This window comes from Xiphophorus couchianus, chromosome 15 (assembly GCF_001444195.1).
Source record: "Xiphophorus couchianus chromosome 15, X_couchianus-1.0, whole genome shotgun sequence".
NCBI lineage: Eukaryota > Metazoa > Chordata > Actinopteri > Cyprinodontiformes > Poeciliidae > Xiphophorus > Xiphophorus couchianus.
Genome location: NC_040242.1, coordinates 15,575,365 through 15,593,510, shown reverse-complemented (window position 1 = coordinate 15,593,510; position 18,146 = coordinate 15,575,365). Strand labels below are relative to the sequence as shown.

Below are 18,146 nucleotides of genomic sequence, written 5' to 3'. Positions count from 1 at the left end.
TGTGCTTACTTAGAAGTGAGCACAAGGTGCTTTTCCAAGTATTTAAGCTTTGCTTCATGTCGGATCCTGCTGGATTGTTTGGTGGTGAAAATGTTTTTGGCCAGGTCTGGCAGCAGTAATAGACTATTCAGCTCCAAATTGTTTCTAGCATCAGTAAATACAACTGCGACACCTCACAAGCCGACCTCTTGGATTGCCGTTTAAGGCCAAGAAAAAGGATCAGAACTTCCATCACATTAAGAGAGACAGCTATCAGCATGCACTTTGGGGTCGATATGAAAAAGAAGGTGAGAGGCCCCACTACTTAAACTACTTAAGTCAATAGGATGCAGCCCAAGGGCACATTGACTGCTCAGTCAAATCGAGCTGCTGCATGCTCCAAGTTGCTCTCCATTCTTAGCTTTAAACAAAGCAGAGAATGACAAACACTGCAGAGAAAATGATGTTTGATGTCCATCACTTCAAAGAACTCTGTTCGGCTGGCCTCGGCTCTGATTTAGAAACTCTGTGATTTGACACATCCATCCAATTCCCGACAGATTTGAGAGGAAGTTTTACCCGAACGCGAGACAGTTGGTTATTTGAGAAAGCGCTTGTGGTTGATTAAATGGATTCAAAGTTAATCATCTTACCCAGCTATCACATTAAGCCTTGGCAAATGGTGTTCATCATAGCCGTGCTGTCTTTTAGCATGCTAATACTTCGTCTTTTAGATTACGTCCATTTGCATGCTCAAAGAACGCGGGGAGTGTGCTGCTTCCCTTTCATCTCTGTCCGAGATGCAATCAGTTTTTAAACACGAGCAAAAAGGCAATAAAGGAAGTGGATGAAAGAAGCTAATGCAAGTTATCCCTCATGCTAAAATTCTAACTGATAAAGCCTGACCTTTTGCATATGAAGGGAAAAAGGAATGAGTGCATTAATGGGTGTGTTAGTGTTTCAGCTGCAGAGCAACAAGGTGGATGATTGGACTTGTGGGTGAATATGCATGTGGGAGAGCTTACAGTAAATGAATACACACATCTTTAATCATTATCTGTCTACAAAAGGGGTGAGGGGGAAACTATGCACATACCTCAGGTATTATTAATAGTCAAATTCATTGCTTTTAATTCAGAGGCTTTGCCCCATGCCTGGATTTGCTGGGATCAGGTCCTAATCAAGGTGCCCGTGGGCCGTGATGCTCAGCATCCAGCCTTGGCGCTACAGCCAGAAGAATGCTGATTCCTCAGTTTCATTAAAGGCATGTTCTGCCCTACAGCCCCTTAATCAAAATCTAGCTGCGTTCAATACTTCATCCAGGATCCATTACAGTGTCTCAGGTAAGAGCAATTACCTTTAGGGAGGAGGGGAGGAAAACCCGAGGAGTGACAACACGGAGGAGAAGACAGAGCAATCGCAGGACAATTTCAGACGAGGAGATCGCTCTAAGTAAATACACTGATTCATTATAGCGAGGCGGGGAAGAGTGTGAATCCTACATCTTATCAGCGACTCCACCCGCCTCTTGCCCCATCTGTTTCCAGCATCAAACAGTCAATTTACCAACTGTGGCAAAAACGGAGTGATTCATTGACAGCCCTATCTACCTTAGGATACGCGTGTCTTTGAACGCTGGACAGATATGCGGTTGCGGTGACAAGAGTGAAAGCGTGTTCCCCTGTTAGTGTGCGTCTAGGGTAAGAAACAGTTTGAGCTATTAATAGGGCCGAAATTATATGCAGGGAGGAAGTGGATGCTAGAAGCGTGGAGATAAATATGGAAATATGGAAATGTACAAGCTGGATTAAAATTTGATTAATTTTAAACAAAATTCCACCTCCAACATCAGTCTCTCTCCTGTAAGGAGTTTGTGCGTGTATGTGTGTCACTCTTGTGCAATTAGCTTCTTAAGTCACGCTTGACTGATTGTGAGGCTTAAATCCCTGAGCCCAGAGGAAAACTGTGTTGTACGGGCTGCCTGTGCCAGAGTTGTTAGGGTTTGTAATTGCAGGTTTATGGCTTCACAGGCCGGTAAATCTTCCCATGTACGGCTAAACGCTCCAGTGCACTAACCGTTGCATCACTCCTGCTCACCTCTACCAACCATGACAAGTCTCAAATCTTTGAATTCCTCTGATATGAAAACATGGGGGAAGGAGGAGGAAGGGCAGGATGATACACAGACGTGCAAACGCTCGATGCGACGCCAGTGTGACTCATGGGTGGTCTCGCAAGGCAGGCGCACAGAGAAAGCAGGAGCACTCGGTTTATCACCAATCATTTCCCTCTCCAGTGTGAGAAATCCTTTAAACAAAGCCTGAAGATGATGATACTCCCATCTGATTAGCAGAACTACTTTAGAAGTGTACTAAAGTGTACCAAAGCATTTGTCGGACAAATAAATGAAGGTGATTGGTTTGGATGAAAGACTAAAGAAGGCACTTCATTATCACATCAAACCAAAGCTCAATCCTTTCATGCCCCCCTTTGGAAAAAAACAAAAAAAACAGCACCTGTGTGAAAACATGTGCATTACTCCACTCTACCGTGAATCCAGAGACCTCTGAGGCTGTCCCTCCCAAAGCGAGTTTGCCTATATTTTCTTGACTTTGATGTCTTTCACCCTCTGCACCTGACGTGATGAAGTCACCGTGGAAAAGATACCCATCATGCTGTCAGCCGTGAGCGACAGAATCATGCCTCTAATTTCACCTAATGACTGTCCTGAGGGGCTCGGTGGGGGGGTTGCTGCTGACCCAAATGACATTTGTGTCTTTCATGAGCAGAAACAGTGCCATTATGTCACTGACAAGCAAATTGCTTTCATTTTCTTCCAAGGGCAAAAAGAGAAATAGAAGGAGGTCAAGATACAAAACTAACAGAAAAACTTTACAGTTAAGTCCAAACTAATGCATACCTCTGGCAGGTGTTTTAATGTCAACCACATGTACAAGTTCAAAACCTGCCTGATCCATTAATGTTGTCCTAAATGTATTGTTTGTTTTCTTCTGTTTTACTTTGTCTCTATATCTGATTAATCCAGCAAATAATTATCACAAACACCCATATGAAGTGAAGCAGTTGTCAGCCACATTATCGTTCCGTTGCATCGTATTTCATTTATCTTCTCCATAAGTCTCCTCCAACAGCAGGAATGTTGGAAAAAAATAATTTTCAGACCTCCAATAGAGAGAAAAAGGACCCAAAGGAGCATATAAGACGTCATGATTCTTAAAAAATAAAACTAGAACCAAGGATTTAGTCTCAGCGGTTGCACTTCATAACTTATATAAAGTATCTGAAAACTTAGTGGAAAGGTGGAACAGTAACAATGCTTTTAAATCACAGCAGGAGAAATGAAAGAGGTTCAAACTCTGGCTGGAGGAATAATATTCACAGATTTTTAATTATTAAATCCTGAACGTTTTGTTGCAAAGGAGCATTATCCACTCAAACTCACACATTTCTTTCAATTTAAAAATGGTGCATGATATAAAGTTTGGGGGATATTATGTGTAAGACTAGATTTAAATGATATATTTGCACACAAGCAATTATTCCTTGTCTATGATTAAATAACAGTAGATTGCAAAGATTAAAACTAAAACTAGTTTTAGTTTTTAAAAACTAAAACTTTACCAAATCTGGTAAGCCTCAGATATGGTTCTGAGGTGTACCATATCCCTTAAATTACAAAACGTACATACATAGTTCAGGATGAATATCAAAACAATTATCTCCCAGCTGATATCATTTTCTGAGCTATAATTTGATGCTGTTGATCTGATTTGGTCTTCATTTCTACAGTGGTAATAACTGGTGGTGAAGGTAGGGCTATTGAAAACTGCAAAGTTCTTTAAGTGGAAACATCTTCAGTTTGACACTCTTGAAATGATCATCGATGACTAGAGAAATTAAAGTCGACCATTATTTTAACTGTACTATATCCTGGGTTAATAAAAAGATTGAATAAAAACAAAAATAAAATATATAAATCTGAAAACTATTAAATATATAAATCTGAAAACAATATAACATATACAGTAACTATGTTATATTGAGATCATGTGCTAATATAAATGTACTCTTAATTAGGAATAATCCAATACATTTCACTATGTATTTAACATCTTAATCCCAGCACAGGCAAGGTACAAAAAGTAAAGCTTGACCCAAAAATGAAACACAAACATTAGGCAGTCTCTCAATTAACAAAGAGGGTAAAGGTCACACTACTGAAAAATTGACAGAACCAGAGCTGACTGGTCACTTTCCCTGTTCATTATATAGAAAGTGATCCCCTTGTCTGGTAGAGTTTTGACATCATCCACATTTCTTGTGTGTGTGCAAGAACTCCCCAGCTAAAACCAGATGATGCTGATACAGTATTGTATCAGTTGTGACTGGAAACTTTATTTTCAGCAGAAAGACTGAAAACTGTTGGATGATGTCAATTAAGCAAATAATAATAATAATAATTTTTTATTATTTTAAAGCCATTGTTGACATTTCAGCTCTTTCTGGTTGTTTTTTTTTAAAGGGCCAGTTACTGTAAAACAGAACAACTTAAAGTAAGTCATCTGTAAAGTTAAAATTTGAAAAAATCTTTGTCACCAAGTCTCGTATGTAAAACTTAAAGATGTCTTTAAAAATAATAAAATTTTTAATGCTTTGATGCTGTTTTACAGTGTTATTTCTGTAATTTTGTAAGTGATACATGGCACAGCACCATAAATGAAATCTAGTAATGCTTGAAATAGGCCAAATTACATGGATTACTTATGCAACACCAAAGATGAAAAGAAATTGATAGAGATTCTGTTTACCGCTCAACAGCTATCATTTTAAATATACTACTGCAGTTAATCAATCGTCAAAAATGTTGCGCAATTTATTGTTCAATAGCCATGCCTAGCATCTGTATTGCCTGTTACAATGAAACAAATTAACCACTATCTTTTTCAAATCTTTATCCAGGCAGTATTTCACAGGATCTGATAACAGTTTGATAACAACCTGAGACCTGCTCTGGGCACTGTTTGGCTAATTGTTTGTTTTGTGCTGCTTTCGCTGAATTAATTCTGTTTTTAATCAAGGGACCTTTGCTTCACGTCCCAATCTCTGACAATTCAGTCAACTTAGTAGAGTGGATTGATTTTAGGTTGGAGAATATTCAGTGCATTATGCTTTTTAGCAAAATGCACTCCATGTAACATCCAACTGTACAGAGCAAATAGGCACCATTAAAATGAGATCGTCTCTGCTTCCCAAAGGCTTTCAGGATTTACTAAAAACACTGGAAAACATTTCATATAAAATTTAGAACAACTATTTAGTAGTATCATCCCCCCACAAAATAATTGTACTGCAGCTGTGGAATATCTGCTACATTAGTGTAATACCTGCATGATTAGTAAGACCAGTTTTAACTTTATAATCTCATGTTTTGAAAACACAACCTGTGTTATCGTTTCCCCAACACAAATATATTTTTATTCTTTAACTTAACAAGAAAAAAAATATAAAAATTATTGAGAGTTTGAGAAATTTTTGTGAAAAGTTGAATGGTTCTTCTTATATGTTACGATTTTTAACTTCTCAAAATAGAGATCAAATTCTTCAGTGGATTTTTTTTCTCTTCAAAGTTTCTTCAGAGGCTGACAGCTAGAATATCATTAAAGTGCTATTTACATTTGAGACAGAATTTACGTACAGTGAGTGAGTGGGCGTAATTTGAAGTAGGCAGCAGACAGATTTTTCTTGAAAGAACTCAGAACCTCAGAAGTTTTAATTTAGCTGGAATGTGAAGGCAATTCCAAGAACAGACAGAGACTATACCACATAAAGTAAAGCTGTTGGCTGCAAACACCTATGAAAGCCCGTCAGACAATTGTATTCAATTGTAAACCAAAAGAAAAAAAAAATTGGTATTTAGAAAGCAAATGTAACACTTAATGTCCTTTTTTGCAAGGTAAAATGTTAATAAGCCATAATTAATATTTTTTAACACCCATCCTTTCATATTTCTGCTGAAATACGTGAATGCAACATATGATTTACTGTCAGGACATTTGCTTTCTTTCCATCTCTCATACCTTTGGCAACAGTGACCTCTATCTCATGGCCACGCTACACAATAACTCCCTTCTGCTGGCTGGATCTACTTAGTGTCAGGCTCTGGCTTCATAGCAGAGTGTGACTACGGTGGAGGATGAATGTCTGCAATATGTCCTCTCTGACGAAGCTGCCTGTGTGGCAGAGATATCACAGCAAACTGAATATCATTTTTGGGCCCACGAGCTGAGAGGAAGCGTCTTTATATACCGCTGAAGAAGATGAGAGAAAAAGCCGGAACCTTCATCACACACACCGTGTGACATTCAAGTGAGAGAGGATAAGAGATTTTGTTTTGTTGAGATAATTGGATACACTGGTAAATGAGAGTGAATGCCATTATTAAATGGAATCATGTTTAGAAATGTTGCACAAATAGAATTATTGATATCTTGGTTAAAAATAATTGTTTATTTGATTATCATCAAGCACTTTTCAACGTAAACACATCTCTGTCAAAACGTTGTTTTTTTAACGTGCAAAATGGGACCATGATAAATACTTTTAACATTTTCCACATATTATGTCATACACACATATTGTGTGCAATTCACTTGAAATCAAACAAATGCACTAAAGTAAAAGCAACACGTGAAAATCCCTAAATTTACTCTTTGCTGAATCATATTTTACTTCAGTCATCTATAGTTCATACCTGCCATTTTAGTGAATTTGATTAACCTGAAATATAACTCAGTTGCCCTCATAGTTGTTTCCATGGCCATTTTAGCTCATTTGCATTTTTTAGCTAAAGCTAGTTTGCAGAGGTTACACAAGATCCTTTCACTGTAACTGATTTTTTTTACATTCCCAAATAGACCCGGTATCTTAAAAGGGGTGTTTGCACTTTGGGAGCTAAGCTATAACAATGCTCTTAAGTTACTTTCTCATTCCGTAATCATTTAATGTGTTTGAATGCCCAATATAAGCATGATCAAGGAATGTTAATTTAAAAATCCCTACATTTCAATGTAAAATCGACAATTCTCAATATTTTAAGTCTACTATTTTTGGAAAAAAATTGTTTCTTTAATTTGCACACAGTCAAGCAAAGCACTTACAACACTAAAGAACCCTTCTGAATGCTCAAATTAGTGAATTTTGGGAGTATTGTGTTTTCCCAGCATTTCTTTGTCAGAACTGACTTCAAGTTAGATTTTCAAGTGTCAATTCATAGTATATTGTGAAATTACCTCTAATTGTGCACTTCTTTTGTTTTGCTTTTTATGTTTATTTTTCTCAGCACTTGTGTCATGTTAGCTGATTGCTACTCACCGGTGTTCCATTAGCTGATTACCCCTGCCTGTGTAAATTTACTTTAGTTGTCATTTTTCAGCCTCACAGAACTTTTTTCTAAAGTAAATTACTTTAATAGCAGTCTTTTCCACGAATCTCTAGCTACTTATTAATAATGGGTTTCCGAGCAAACTGATAGAGAATTGCTTGGAGTATCTGGTATTGTAACTCACAATAAACAATATACATGTAAGATCAAATAAGATCCAAATTGATGGACATGTTGATCTCCAAGTCAGTTTATAGAGCTTCCAGAGCCATGCTATGACTTACCAAGATTTTGTTCAAATGTTGAACAAAGGAACAAGATAACAAACACAAGCCCTGCTAATGGTACTAAATAGGACAGTGGATTTTAGACATTATTCTTATAACCAAACCAACTGACTGATTCTGTATTTATCAACCATAATAACATGAAATGTATATGTAGTCGGATTCCAACTGCAAACTTCAATGTGAAACCTATATAACAGTAAGAAACCTCTCTGTCAATTTGTAAAAATGCTTTCAATTGCTCCATAACCCTAACCCTCACATGTTGATGTCCTTGTAAGGAACGTCAGGTTTGCACAGAATCTAACGGGAAGGTCAGACTGGCCTAAAAGGGTTTAATTGCTGCTTCTCTAGTAAAATCAGGCATAGTAACACAATGAGCACCAATAAGGGTTGGTATACTGCTTTGGATCAGAAGCATAACATCTCATATCAACATCTTTAAAAAAAAGCAACTTAGTGTTTTGTTTTGTTTTTTGACACATATTTTGATTCAAATGTATCCATATTTAGCCATTATGTTCAAGATCTCTAACACTAGCCATCATTTTGCTACACTGTATTTTTAAGTTGTTCCTACTTGGGTAAACTATTAGCAAAATAATAAAGTATAAAACAATACAATCATCTATTTTCAAATACACATGAAAAACATACAAAGCACAAACATTCCTACTGCAGTATCCCAAAGATTATGCAATCAAATGTATAGTTATGACATGCATTTAAACACTCTGTTGATCTTCATAAGATTGATTTAGAACAAAAGGCAAACCATCAATAGAACTGTATAAACATCAATAGAATATATTTATAATTAAAAAATTGTGATAAAAATAAGTGTCCCCTGCATTCACCATAAATGAAATCCACTAGGAATTCAGTGATTTTGGAAATGTTCACATCTTAACATGTAATAAAAAAATCCGCAGGCTTATTAGCATCATGTCGGGCGAATGTAATACTCATTACATGCAGAATGCTGTAATATCTGTGGTTTTGAGCAGAATTCAAATCTAATCAGGCTAATAATCAGATCAGTTAGCGTGGGTGAAAACTGGATTTTAATAAGCTATAACAAAGCAGACCTTTCTGACAGAAGCTTTCCTGAAGGCTCTTCTTTTTCCCCTCTTTCTATGCCAAAAACATTAACCCAACTGGGCAAGTTTGGTGACGTCTCAGGAAGGCCAGCACACCACCAGGGCCATGTTTGCTGTGTGGCATGCCTTTTTGGAGCCGTGTAACGAGGGCTGAATTATTCATCAAGTATTTCTGCATTCCTGCATTTACTTGCAGTTGCATTTCTACTGGGAGACGGAGAGAAAGCTAGCGTCTGCTCTCTTTCACTGGAAGATCTTTTTCATTTGACAATGTAGAGGCCTCATTTTGTTCTGTCAGGAGAAAGTGTAACATTTTAAATCTGTGTGAATGATGCATTTAGGTAACATAATAAAGTCCTTCGGGGCTCCAACTGTGATATTGTTTTAAGATCGGAAGCTGCTGGAGCTTCTGAAAATGGCGGCATCTTCACCTTTTTTCAGCTTTTCCGATTCAGCTGTGTTTGGAGATGAAAAAAAAAGTCTTCCAGTGTGTGGGCGCGGGGGTGTTCATGCTTGTGTGGGAACACATGGATTTAACATGTGATAAATGGAAGGGCAGACGTCAGCAGCCTCAGTAGAAAGGCTGCAAACCCCTCACTTCCTCCTGGTGATGGAAATGGGGAAATAATGAGGCAGAGTTCTGCTCTGTGTGTTTGCGTGCGGGCGTGTTTCTGTGTGTGTTGGGGGTGAGAAGTAATGAATCTCCTCCTCATCCTTTCTCTTAGACAGTGGCTTCTGCCTTTGCCCATCTTTTCTTTAATTCATCTCCCTAGAAAACAAGCAGACCACTGATCTAGCAGCAACGCCTAAAAACTCACCATTAGTGTTGGAGAAAAAGCACCAGGAACATGATGGAGAACTTTTTCTGGCTTCAGCCTAATGACCTTGTGTGTGGTCTGGAAAAAGACCACCCGAGGCCATCTCCCTCAATAACTTATCAAATGCCATTTATTGGCAATCGATAAGTAAAAAAAAAAAGGTTAAAAATAAATAAATAAATTAGCACCTCTTCCATTTCTTCTTTAGACACGAAGGACATTTGTTTCGCTCTGAGAAAGCTGATTATTTATACAGCATAACTGCAGATAAAAGTGTCCTGTATGTAAGAGGCTTGTTTGTTCTGTCAGGAGTGCAAGACACAGTGTTATACATGAACAAACCAGAAGAAAAGATTTGAATTGTGAAAATCCATGGTCATTAAGAAAACATTAAAGTTTGAAAAGCATTATTTCAACTGAAACACACATTGATTCAGCGATAATAATAAGTATTGACATTGGTCCAGCCCTAGTTTTCCTCAGTAAAAAAAATAATTAAAAAATGATTGCCTTTAAAGAGCAAAATGTCTTTTAAAAACAGCATTTATCACAAGTACTGATTTAGAGTATCAGCAACAGCTCTTCAGTAACTCCCTCCTGACCTTAAGGGCAGAACTGAGACATCTTCCCTCCATCCAGGTGTGATGTGGGAAAGGACTGATGCAGAACAACAGGTTAAAATCAACCAGCTGCTGCTTGAGCCACCAGCCACCAGCGTAGCAATGCTGTAAGAGTCAATATTTGAAACAGAAGGGTTAGAGTTACTCCTGCCTCCTTTTGTTCTGGGTTTCAAGGAGTATCCATTCATGTTCGATGATCAATAACCCAGGATGGAAACACTTGGTGACGAGAATAATGATTGTTTTTCCAACTTAATCTAGTAACAATAGATTTCTATAACCTCAGGATGTTTTTCATTTGACTGACTTCCACGAAAGCTTGCCCATCTCCACCAGTCAATGGTCAACAGGCAGGGTACACCCCGGACATGTCGTCAATCCATCACAGGGCAACATAGAGACACACGGATGTTCACACACAGACACACGCATTTGACAATTCAGAGAGACAATTAAGCCAAAAGTCATGAATTTGAACCTTAGGAGGAAGCTGGAGCCAATTTATGAATATCATAATGAATAATAAAGTTCATACGCTGAAAATACGCTTATATACATGCTAATGCTAATTTGACTGAACTTTAATCCTCTCATATACATATTTAACTTTCTTGAATATGTATTGATCAGTAACACATTCATACATGACATTTGAGATAATTGTAGAGAAGAATAAAGAAATTAGGAGAACACCTATCTCTCTTGCACAGTACCAAAACATGCAGCATCTTAAACAACCAAGTAGCTATTTTTCTGCTGTACTATTAAAACAATTTGTTAGACAACACAAATTCATTCAGAATACATTTTTCTAACTTAACAATCCAAAAGGCAGCAATAAATGAGGATGCTTGCTGCAGTCTTGCTCTGTAAACAAGCTTGCTGCTGACCTGAGCTCAATTACACCTGTGTGTACAGTCACAAACAATCATAAGGTTTACTATGAACTTTGACCTGTAGCTAATAACTCTGTGTATTTGCACAGAAAAATGCTCTAGAAAAGTCGTTTTCTGCTGTAAGATTGGATTTATGCAGGACGGTGAAGTGAATTGGTCTAAAAACCCTTCAAATATGTTTTAATGAACTACAATAATCTTACACTTTTTTTTGTTCATTTTATACTTAGCTTTTGTTAAGGTAGTGAGAGGTTTTGACTGTTAGTCCACGACTTTCCTGTCGAGTAAAGTGAATGATCTGCAATGCTTTGCAAACCTTTTCGTTGGTCCACAGCTTCATGGTCTCTTTAAAATACTAGGACAATTAAATCCAACCAAATGTCATGGACTCCACCAGCAAGCTTAAAATAGGTTATTACTTGATCTTTCAAAATGTCAATGGTCCAAAACCTATGGCTAAATAAAGATAGAAATAGTCCACCAGACAAACATTATAAATCTTTGATCAGAAGCACATCTGGGACCTGAACTCACCGAATTAAGTAATGTGGGAGATTAAGCAATATGCATTACGATCTGCAATTTAAAAATGTACAAGTTTTAAGAATTTTTACACATCTCATCTTTTTATCTTCTGACTAGCACTGCATGCAGTGCTACTGAGCAGTGTATGTACTGTATGTGTGTCTGTGTTTATATAAAAAAAAATTGCAATTAGCTTTATTTTCTCTACTTTATTTTTCCATGTTTGGTTGAGGTTGGATTACACTGAAATGTATGCAGCAGACTGGACTGTATTTAACTTATCCCACGTTGACCAAAAAATGTTTATGTGTTTAATATTGATTATAAAATTTTATATTTTTAAAATAATACTAATCAGTGACTCCTCAGCAGTCATTAATAAGGACTATATATATTTTTCAAATAGAGCACAATCTAGAAACATCCTTTTTTAATGGGGTTTATATAATAAATTACGTTTATAGCTATATTTAGGTTATATACTTTTATTCATACAGGGGGATATTTAGTTAATTCTCTGAAAACATTGTCTGACATTTTCCCATCAGATTTTAGGTACATAGTGAATTTAACTCTTTTTCAGCTTCTTTTCCTTTACCGACTACAAACAAATCATAAATCTGCAAAAATCTCATTTCGCTGTTGTTTTCCAAAAGGTTTTTGCCTTTGAACTCTTGTCCCAGCGAAATTGCCTCAGGCAACATCATGCAATTCACGGGGAGTTAGCAAGAGCCCGTTTTACTCAATATTTCACTTTTTTAACAGGAGTGGAATTTAAAGCCAATATTACAGAGGCTTTATGCATCTTGAGCTTGCATTGAAGTTTTTAGGTCCACATCCAAACGTACAGGGGTTGACAAAGGTTGCCTTTCATGCCCCACGAGAGGCTGTTAAAATGTGAAAAGCAGATCTGAGTGAATGTCTGCAACAACTAATCACATTAGCATACAGAGCAGAAAAAGCTTACTGCATTTCCTCAGCTGCTAATGGTGAGAAAAACAAAGGCAGCAGAGGAGCTTGACTCCACAACTCTGATTAAGGGGCCACTCCCCAGAGAAAGTCCTTGCAAGAGTAATGGGGAGTCGTGAACTGGCTTTACTTCCATTAACCACACCAGCAAACATTTACATAATGTACACATAATGTGCTGATTCATTCTGTCTTCATTCAAACAGGCCTCAGATAACTGACCGTGGCTGGATCACAGCCATTCATCACGTTGGGTCATTTACATCCAAAAGCACTAAACAGGTACCACACGTGCATCTCTGCCAACATACATTATCGGATCTTTTTGAAAACTTCCACATCGAATCACAGGAATCGCACAACATAGTGCACAGAGATACCATCTGTGAAGCCTTTCTGCCAAATAAATCTTAAAGTGTTAAAAACGTACAAAACATTTATGTAATTTCAGGTTTTTTTTCAGAAACAGTGTTCAAAACAATGGAGATCAAGAGATTTCCTTTCCTGCAAGTTTCACGAGAAGATGTTTGGCCGAAGAGTCGACGGGGACATCACTTTAAATTTGTCTCACCCTTGTTCTGAGAGACGTCTCTGAGACTTCAATGCCAAGTATAATCAGGGAAAGCTGCAAAGTGAAGATGGCTCAAAGTATCAGAACCATGAAGTTCACGCCTGTTCCTTCCTAATCAATCACTCGCCTGTCCACCAGACATTTCTCGGCTTTTTAGTATGATCTTCATACGCTGTGACGTTGGAAGTCTTACATCCTCTAGTTTCTCTTGATGCAGTGCTTTTGTAACTGATGGAAAACACGACCAGCAGAGACTTACTCTACCAAAATGGCTTAATTCACCATTTGGCTTAGAAGAGATGCGCATATCTGACTACTGTGTACTCTGGGATGCATAACAGACTTAAACCAGATGACCTGAGTTGTCTGCAAGGTTGATACATGCAACAGTTCTTTAATGTATTTTGGTGCTTAGCCATTCAGTGATTTATAAACTAAAATATGTACTTTAAAGTCTATTCTCTGAGCAGCCATCCATGCAAAATGATAAAGTCCAAAATAAAACCACACACTGTGTCTGTTAGAGATCCAAAATACCTGAATTATCACATAAAGTCAGAATAGTAAAGCATTTCTAAAACAACAATACCCATATGAATTTTTACCAAGGTAAACTAAGAAACCGAGAACTGGTTCCTTCCTACTTCAAAGCAGTATTACCTTTTTTTTTTTTTTTTTTGATTTTAGAGATTCTTCATACCACAGTGATGGATCCCATAAGCAGTGCTTTACAAGGTAGAGCAGAAGCAATGCTGTTCCTAATTTTCACCCCTAGTTCCTCAGCTAGTTGTCAGAGAATAGCACTCTGGAAAAATAACAAAAACCAGATACGAAACAAATAAAACATTTACAAGCATCAACACTCTATGGCAGGCAGAAATGAGAATGAACAACATGAGAAATTACAACACTGGAACAAAAATAAACACTGACAGAAGAAGAAAAAAAGTGTAGTAAAACAAACCCTCCAATACAGACACGTAGAGAGTAACGGTGAAGAAAAAACACTTCAAGGTGTAATTGAAACAGCAGTTTTAGTTTCAATCAAGAATAATGACTGAAAATCAAAATTGAGAGCAGAAAAGCTTCTTTGTTTGTGTTTTTCTTCAAGTTGGCACAGTATTTCTGCATACATTAGAAAAAGAAGGAAAAAAAAAACTACCTAGTTATCTCCTTCAGTCTTACACATATTTAATAATCTGTTTCATCTTTCTAATGACAGGCTGTAAGGAAAGAAATCAAACTTTGAAATGATTTATTTTTCATAAAACTTCTGTCCATTTAGTAAGACAGTAAGATCGCTTATTTAATGGTTCATTGAAAATTGGAGTTCTCTATTGTAAAGGTTGGTTAAAATTGTGTTCCCTTCACAGGATTATGACATAAAACTGTGGCAAGAATAAGGAGAATTGAAACAGTTGCAGCCTTGTTTCATATTTTGACTTTGTATGAGTAGCTGTATCATGATAATTTATCATTTTTGTGCTTATTCAAATGCAAAATCAACCCAATTCACAACATTTAGCATACTCATACCAGTTCAAAAAGTCCTTTCAATATATCAGAAAACCTATTTTATCAATTATTTTGCTCAATTAATAGCATGGACAGATCTGCACACTGGAGTGAAATTTATCAGGTACGAAATGAAGACATTGTATCCACTTGCCTGATTACACTGTGCACAGTAGCTGAAAAAATAGCATCAATGTTTATGGAATCCAAATGAAAAGCATTCACAATAAAAATATTATATATATATATATATATATATATATATATATATATATATGCAAACATGTGTGTGTGTATATCAGTGATGTGCGGTGAGGTTCATAGCTGGAGAGGCACTGACTTAATCATAATCAGATATATAAATATAGACCCCCTGCATGTTATTGTTTACATAAGGAAATTTTGCGCATGCGGAAAACGCTGGAGGGCAAAAAGACTATTCTTCTACATGTCATCCATAGCTGTAGAATATTTCCGTTAACTCAATCAAACTTGGAAATATAGATATTATTAATTTCATGCTGTGCTCCACAGCAAAGGGAAAAACCGTTGAAGTACAACTCAAGACCACTTCTTTCTCGCTCTTTGTATTGGCCAGGATACACACAGACTCATTGCCATAGCAACGCCCCTGAAAAAAAACACTAAAATATTTCCCACACAAAGAGCAGAACATTCAGTCTGTTGCAGTGGTATAGTTTTAGGCTTGATGGTTATTTTGCGTTTATTAATAAGTGATTGCTGTGGTAAGAGGAGAAAACTATAAATATATCGCTGCACTTGACTGTATGGCTAGCTCGCTGTTACTCTGCAGTTGTGGAGTCACAATGTTTGGGATCATGAGCGCCCCGTGCCATGAGGCAAGAGAACTGCCTGCCTGACCTTGAATCTGTTCTCTGATCGCTCTGATCGCTCCTCAGCACACGAATCACGTTACACACACAGCTGATGACAAAAAACACTGTACATTATATACATGCGCTAAATTAAGGAAAATCAGTTTATATATGAAATGTTTTTTAACCATTTTATTGGCGACGTACAGACAGGAGGAACATGCTCATAGAATAGCAGCCAGTGCAGTTAGAGAGGTTGATCAGTCCCAGGTGAGGCTCAGCTCGCTGCTGCTGTTGTTGATAGTTTTGAAATAAAAATTGTTCTGAGTTAGATAAAATTGAGTTAGAAAGGTTATGCAAAAATGATTACAATGCGTTTTAAAATGTTCTTAAGGCTCTTAAAGCATAATCTATATTTTTCCAGGAGTGCAAAAAATTTGTGGCATTGCCATTTTGTAAGAGGAGCATGTTTGACATTGTTTCTTGGAAATCTCCAGCTTCATCACAGAACACAGTCACTGATATAGGTCTCGTTGCCACCATACAGAGTACTTGAGCAGCTTAGAGGCAGAGTTGGAGCACGAAGGGACGAAGGGAGAAAACTGTGCATAACCCACGAAGAGTTAATCTGCAGTTTTACAAACGATCTAGATGTGTGTAGGAGATCTCTCCATGTCAAAAGAAAACAAACTGCAAAACAGTTCCAGGTTTGTTTTTTTCATTTTTTATGTTTTTGGTATTTCAAAGTCAGCACAAGTGTTGTGTGAACTCAATGCGCTCAGTCTGTCAGCAAAATGTGCACTTAGAAACACAGCGGGGATGACTCCCAACTGGTGCCTGTGCAACAGCAACTCTGTCCACAATAAACTAGCAGTGCATTATAGAAGAGAGAGTGTGATCAGTTTGAACAGTATGTAAGCTATTGGCAGGCCACCAGTAATATATAATTTTCTTTTCTTCATAGGCTTCATACAGTGGCTGGATGTGACCCTCTGGCCTTGAGCTTGTCATGTCTGATATACACAATGTAACGATTGTAAAATCAGACATATCTTCAAGTTTATGTTTTTATTCTTTGAGTAAATCTGTACAAAGGAATGAGTCATTACATTGTATTTCCAATGTGCAGAGGTGCATTAAAAATATTTACATTACTTTTTATTCATAAAGGCAATTCCAGATGTCAATTCTTCCTAATAAGAATAAGATGATGTTGTTACAACTCTAAGGATTTCCTCAATCTTGCCTTGGACCTGGAGCTTACCATTTTAATCCCTTAAGCAATTTCTGCGTTTATGGCAGGACCAAGAGCATCTGCAAACTGATTTATGAATAAGAGCAAATAGTTTACCCCTGGGTGTGTTTGCATCTGCATATATTTAATGTCATTTTCTTTGACAATCCAGAGCAGAAATTAAGCACATGCAAAATATGTTACTTTTTGAGCTTCCCCCTTATGTTATTAGAGATAAATCTTTATTGTCATTGTCACAAGGACAACAAAATTTAAAGCCTTATTGCTGCATCACTATGTCCTCATAGCATGTTTTGATGTAGTGGCTGCAAAAAAAAAATGCTACTTATGTATTAGGTAGGCCTGTCATGATAGCAAATTTTGCTGAGCGATTAATTGTCTCAAAAAATTATTGCGATAAACGATAATATTGTCTGAAGACCTTTTTACACTGATTTAATGGAAATGACATAATAATGCATGTGATTTCCTGCCAAAGATAGATAAACTTTATTTTCAAAAGAATATTTAACACTGGAGCTGATAAACAAAATAAACAAAACAACCAAAAACAAAATGGATTCTCAGTCTCCATTAACAAAAAATGTACTTGATAAAAACTAAACAGCATAAAGCCAAAGTGGAAATAAATACTGCATTCAACCAAAAGACTGCAGATTATGAAGTCTGTATATTATGTTGCCCTTCAGTAATAATTAGATTTAAATAGAGAAGATGGGCACATCGACTACCTGATGCAATAATTCACACTACATGATATTTTGCTCCTATTTTTCCCCTTATGACAATCTTAGAACGTTGGTCTTTCTAAGATTGTGTGGTGTGTTACGGTAGATCATCGTTGCAGCTCCGATCTAAATCAGGGTTTTTTCCCCGACTGGGATCTTAACGCAGCCTGTTGAATGTGACAGGTAGCCAATCAGAAAGCGCGGATTCTCCTCCGCGCTTTCTGAGGGGAAATTACGTCGGGGAATCCCAAACAGCTGACACGGCGCAACCCGAAGTCCAGCCGACGTGGAAACAACATTAATGTTTATTCTACATGCAAAGAATATAGAAATGACAAGAGGAGGACTTGGAGCGAAATTGCTACCGCAGTTGATAAACCCGGTAACTTTTCAGCTGTTCTTCGTTAACGTGACGTAAATAGTTTATAATGATTTTCATTCATTCAGGACTTTACGCTGACACTAGCCACATGCATTGCAGGTAGATTGTAGTAAAGCATTGATTAATGCCTGGTTTTAAAATTAGTTAACTGAACTTGTAGCCATTATTTTGTGCCCATTGTTGGACACCACACGGCAGGACCGAACCAGATCGAACCGTTATACCTAGGATTTCTGTAGGCTAATGTTTGGTCTGTCAGGTTT

General features: G+C 37.2%; 1 protein-coding gene across 4 annotated transcripts in view; it reads right to left on the bottom strand.

Annotated features, from left to right (window-relative positions):
- LOC114158692 (MAM domain-containing glycosylphosphatidylinositol anchor protein 2) overlaps positions 1 to 18,146 on the bottom strand; it is a 201,399-nt gene that overhangs the window by 102,367 nt on the left and 80,886 nt on the right. The gene's annotated exons all lie outside the window — the stretch shown is intronic.